Source organism: Anopheles moucheti, chromosome 3, assembly GCF_943734755.1.
Source record: "Anopheles moucheti chromosome 3, idAnoMoucSN_F20_07, whole genome shotgun sequence".
Classification (NCBI taxonomy): Eukaryota; Metazoa; Arthropoda; class Insecta; order Diptera; family Culicidae; genus Anopheles; species Anopheles moucheti.
The window spans coordinates 25,878,298-25,884,297 of record NC_069141.1 but is presented as its reverse complement, the minus strand read 5'-3'; positions in this window follow the sequence as shown (position 1 = coordinate 25,884,297).

The following is a 6,000-nucleotide window of genomic DNA, read 5'->3' as shown; positions in this document are numbered from 1 at the left end:
AATTTAATTACTGAAATGCTAATCCGAACCATTTGCTTTGGGTCGTCCATTGTTTCCATCCTCCATGCCCTATCCGGTACGGAGTCATCCCACCCGAAAACGTTCTTCCGATGTCCGACCGATTCGATAGCTGGCCAATCAATTCGGCATTGGATGCTTAATGCTGTTATCTTGAAACCGATCGATGGCATGATGTGGCTGTGGCAGTGGTAATTTTGTGGGTGGTAATTTGCATTTGACAAACCGTTTGCGAGGCATTATCGGTGCTGATGATGTAGCCATTAAATTTATTAGCCGAACGCGTAATGGATTAATGAGATACTGTGTGAAGGGGTGTAAAATGCATGAATATTTAATGGAAGGATGTTTTGGTTTATTAACTATGAATGATTTGCCTACACTTGTTGCTATTGTTTAGCAAGGTTTAATGGATCGAAGTATTATGAAAAAATGAATAATTTAAACATTTCAAAGTGTATATAATTAATTTAATTATGTTTCGAAAATCAAGGTGTATTGGTAGCGGCACCGGATTTCATACGACAGGACCGGTCTTAAATCCCATTCGGATCAATTCTCCTTACGCTGGACTGACTATGGCATGTAAATGCATGACTAAATGAAGTCAACGAAAGACAAAAATGACAGACCTAGACCTCTTGAGGTTGTTATGAAAAAGAAGTCCAAAATCAAAGCTATTTATTGGTACATTTTAATTGTATGGCTGATTTTTTTTTGCAGCTCTGATGCCTAAGTATTAACTCAGGATGATTTAAAATAATCATCAGTCAAGAATGTCTTACTTACTTACTTATTAGGTAATTAGACTACTCCAGGATCACTGTAACCCGCTCATAGTCCGAGCGCCTACATAAATAACAACCTCCTCTTAGCCGGTGTCCGGTATTATTCTCATGAAATGATCAACACATTACAGCCTTGCGAGTCTAATTCATTTCCACGATAGTGAGTTCAATATACAGCTCATAGAGATCCTCGCCGTTACGGCTCTCCATTTACTTTTAGCCAAAATTCATACCTCAGAGGCGTATCTGAGCTTCAACTGACGCGTGTCTGACATGTTTTGAATGAAGAAATTTGCGGAACCCCAACACCCTAGGCCATAATCTCAACATCGATGTTGTTGTCGGTGCTGACCTTTGACCTCAGATAGGTGAAATTTTGGACGATTTCAAAGGAATCGGTCTGGTAAAAATGTTTATTTTAAGCTCATTTGCGTCAAACATAATAGTTTCTCTGATCAGTTCAATGTGTTTAACATAAATGAAAATGCCAATAAGTAACAACAGTTAGCAAATAGTTTAGATATAAAAAATGCTTGTATGCTGATTGAGGACAAAATGGCAGCTTCATTACTCCTGTAGGCCGTAGCAATTGACCTGGACAAGATGAAATTTGTTATGATATAGTGTCATCTAAAGCCGACTACACCTGAGAAACGAATTGCTAAAACCGGTTGTTGGTTCTGGTGACAATTTATTATTGTCTTAACATAATTATCATCACTCAGACACAACCGTTTGATTTTTTGTCGGTATTCCGTTCTCCGGAGGACAGCGGAGTGACAGTCGATCGTCAAGGTCACGAAAATTGTGAAGCAAATATCGAATTCTATCTTTGCATCGGTAAACGAAATCGATCGATAATACTATTTGTTAAACTAAGGGATGAAATAATAGAAAAAATCAAATAAGCAAAAAAGCTTACCATTCCGAGTAGAAGAACAAACTTCAAGCTTTCCTTCTAGCACCGACCAAGCGCTCAGTTCACAGCTCTTCTGTCACACCTTATTCAACACTTCATTTAATGCGTTCGACAAAACTATCGTTATTCTAGCTGTACAAATACCACACGGTGTTTCATAACCATAATCCACTCACTCACGTTCCGGTCTTTTTCACCCGGTCTCTTACGGTAAGGTTACAATCGATGGTAAACAACACTACGCCGAATCATGCGTTTGTCTTGAAGTTGAAAAATTGAAACAAACAACAACAAACAAAAACAACCTAAAGCATTAGAAAAAAAACCAACAACACGATTCTTGATTGCACAATTTCTTCCACACAACCGATGGCGCCGAAACCGACACGTTTTTTTTATCTTCTACGCACTTTCAGGTACAAACAACAACAGTGGTTGTCACATTTTGTTTCAAAGCACGCACCAACGCTACTGTGCCGCAGACGACACTGTATCGTGCCGGGATTATTAATAAACTTGGCATACCCTCTGGTGCCCCCTTTCACTCAAATCACCTCAATTGCCCGCCCTGAAAAAGACGAAGTTCTCAAGATGCTTCCAGACTTCTTGCGCCCCACTTGGCTGTTCCGCTTCCGCACACACCTTGGCCGTGCACACCGTGGAGGGTTAAAGAACCGACGGACAGATTTCATGCAAAACAGCCTACTTAGACGAGATACTTGCAACATCTCTCCAGTGACATTAATCCCAGGCGGCGTACCTTTTCCCCGGCCCCCACGGTGACTCTCGGCACCCACCACTGTGTAACTTGAAGAAGCAGAAGAAAGTATCTTAATTTTCCCAATTTGTCACCCAACTGTTGCCACGCTCTGGGAACGGGTTAGCCGTTCACCGTGCGCTGCCTTTTGGTGCCGTAATATCTTTTCCCCATTTGACACTCTCTAGACGCAATCACACACAAACACGCAACACTCTGGTGAAACACATGTGCCGTTTCTGCCACGTAGCAGCTAACGCGAGGGTTACTACGATCGAATGATGGGTACGACTTTTCCATGATCAAACTTTTGTACATCGTTTTGCCCGCTCGTTTTTTTTTTTTTGAAACCCTTTTCATTTTCTTGTTGCCGCTTTTCCCGCGAGTTTTTGCTCCTAATCCCCATGACTGCTAGCACTGGCTCCGGCGAAGCGCGTGAGTGATGGATTGCAGCAGTTGAGAAGGATAGGTACACGGCGGTAAGGCCACTTCGGCCCGCCCATCTTAAGACATTAGCATATCAGCTGTGTTGTGGAAGGGTAGTGAGAGCGGTGAAAAATTATGTTTCCTTCCGCTGTTCCGCTGCTGTTCTTGCGAAGGGGCACGATCATTTCAGCTTCCGCTGTCATTCCACCGGGAACGAATCGAAAGGATCACACAAACTCTAGCAGTCCACTGCTCATATGTAACCGATTTATCTCTCTAATCCCCACCTCTCTTAACGGTCTTTCGGTCACGTACGAGAAGCAGCTCGGAAAAGAAATCATAAGCATAATTACTTCACTCAATGCGGCGACACACTGGTGGTGCATCGGGCCTTTAATCGGGCTTTCTCACTGCACACTGCACTTCTCACACTGTACCGGATGGCACTTGTCGGAAAGCGGAAAAAGATGCGCTATCCCACAAAAACAACACCGAACAATCCACGTGGCGAACGTGTTTGTCGTACGCAGCGCTGTTCAAACCCTCGCTTACAAGCGTTTAAATGGTCGGAAATGTTTTCAGCCGATGTTTCCCGCACCGAAGCCATCCACCGACTGGCACACGGATCGACGGTACACGCTCAGCCTATGGTTACGATGCGGGACACCGCCAGAACCGTGCACCCTTCATCCACCGCCCTTAACCCGGTCGTTTTGTGTACGTCCACGGATGAACACACGAAGCTCTGCTTCTGCGCACTACGCAACGCAACAGAATTCCCCGATCCGTGCGGGGAAAAACTACAGCCCTTCGCATCATTCACACGGCATTGACGAGGGAACTGCTTTCAATCAATCTATTCCCAATACTTCATGAGGGTTTGCTCCAAGAATTACCCGCACTTCCATGGCTGTGTTGATTCGGATGTCTTAATATTTTTAAATTCCAATCGTTTATCTCCGGCACGGAACAATCTTAACGAAAGAAGTTCACCAGCGACGGAATGGAAATGGTCAGCATGGTTTTTGTCGGGGTGATTCAGATTCACAACAACCCCCCTCTTTATGCTGGATAGTGGGAGAAGGACATTTGTATTCGAAAATCAAATCGGGGAGGACAAAATAACATCGCACCAAGGGGAATATTTGAACGATGCTAACGAATTTTTTGTTGCAAGATGCTAATGTAACCGTCACAATCAACATTTATAGAAGGGATGAAAACATTCCCGGAATTAAGGAGATAAAACGTATAAAAGTGAAGGTATTTATGGATACTTAACTAATAAGCATAACATTTTACATTTTTAACTTCGCAATAAGTCTGTCTATTGGCTTGAAACATTCATCAATTTTTACATTTTTACATACTTATGTTATAAGAGAAATTAGACCTTATTTAGACTTTAAAATATAATTCCCATGATTTGAAGTAAGAAGGTAAAGGTATGAGGCCCTATCAATGATGCAAAAAATGGTTAAAAACTACATTTTTTTACATAATCGCTACCACCTTTGAAGATTCACCAATAAATCAATAAATCATTTTAACAGCATATTTAAAGTTGCTGAATTCTAACAAATTTGGCCAGTAAAATAAAATAGAAGAATTGGAGTTAATAAAGGCGTTTGTGGCTTAAATTAAATGTCTTTTACAAGTTTACAGCGAAATAAATGGATATTTTAACTTATTTTTGAAATCACGCTGTATCAATTTTGTAAAAAAGTTGCGTTCAAAAGGATATTTTGAATTTTTGAACTAAATTATACAACTTACCCTTCTTACACTTATCATGTTTCAGTACGTTTTAGGTCTTCGCAATAAATTATTTCACAACAGCATTAGCAAGCTCCCTTCCATTCGTATTTTTAAAGTACACTCACCACAAACCAAAACCATATTCGAGTTATTTCATCTGTCCCGTCTTCCACCACGTACCGCCCCGTGTGCACGGTAGCAATCGTATGAATTTTAAATGTACCTCAACCCAGCAGAGCACTGGTGGGAAGAAAACACGTACCACGAAACACTGACAATTGCGCGCATTCGAGCCTATGCCGGAATCCCAAGGCAAACAGTCCTCCATTACGAGACACCGACCCCGATGGCCCCGATGTGGTTTTGTCGTGTGCGCTAAGGGTTTTAAGGGCCACCGAAGGAACGTAATTTTGTTTCGGTTACTTTTCGGTCAGGCCGGTCCGTTAAATCAAATCAACCAAATCAATCTCCGCCTGGGAACTGGGTTGCCATGGTAACCAAGCGGAGCAGCTTGTCGAACGCGGTCGATCGCGGTAGGCCCTTCCTTCCTGCAGGGTTGTGCTTCTCGGTAAAGCAATTGGTCCACAACATGCGGGAGAGGTTGATGCCGAAATTACAAGCAACACCATAGCATTTAAACGACCATTAAACTGACTCCCGACAATACGACGGTTGGATGAACGGACATCCTTATCCAAGCCTCGCTTTGCTGCGAAGCGTTCACTTCCGACCCCACACCGGATGCAGGGTACGAAAGGATGGGATGGCATTTTTCGCTGTCCTCTTCCAAGAACAACTATTTCTTCTCTTTTTTTTTGCCGCTCTACATCCTTATCACCTTCTCCGTGTAGCGCGTGGCTGGGACATCCCCGGTTTGTGGCATGTTTTTGGACAAAATAAAACAAACAAACTCCGAACACCGCACCCGGCTCGGTGGAAACGAGCGCTGACTTCCGGGAGGGCCCCCGATGTTTGGCACCCGAACGGCCAACCGGCTCTTGATCACCGGGCGTAGCCGCCTCACGCCAAGCACAGGGCCTCAGCTCATGAATTATTAATTTCCGGTGGGAAGCTGAAGATGAAAACAAACTTAAAAGAAATCTCGTTTTTTTCTGTGTGTTTGTGTGGTGGCGCATGTTGTCCTGCAGAGTATAGCAGGACGACAAACCAAGCCAACGAATGCCAGCTGTTTCGACCTAACAACCGTACACTTTCGCTTTCGCTTTACCAATTGTCCTTTAAATGTCAGCATAAGCCAAGGATGTTGCTCTACCAGAGGTTTGGCTGAATGTTTTAAAGCATGTTTGAACCTGTGATTCAGATAGGAACATGAA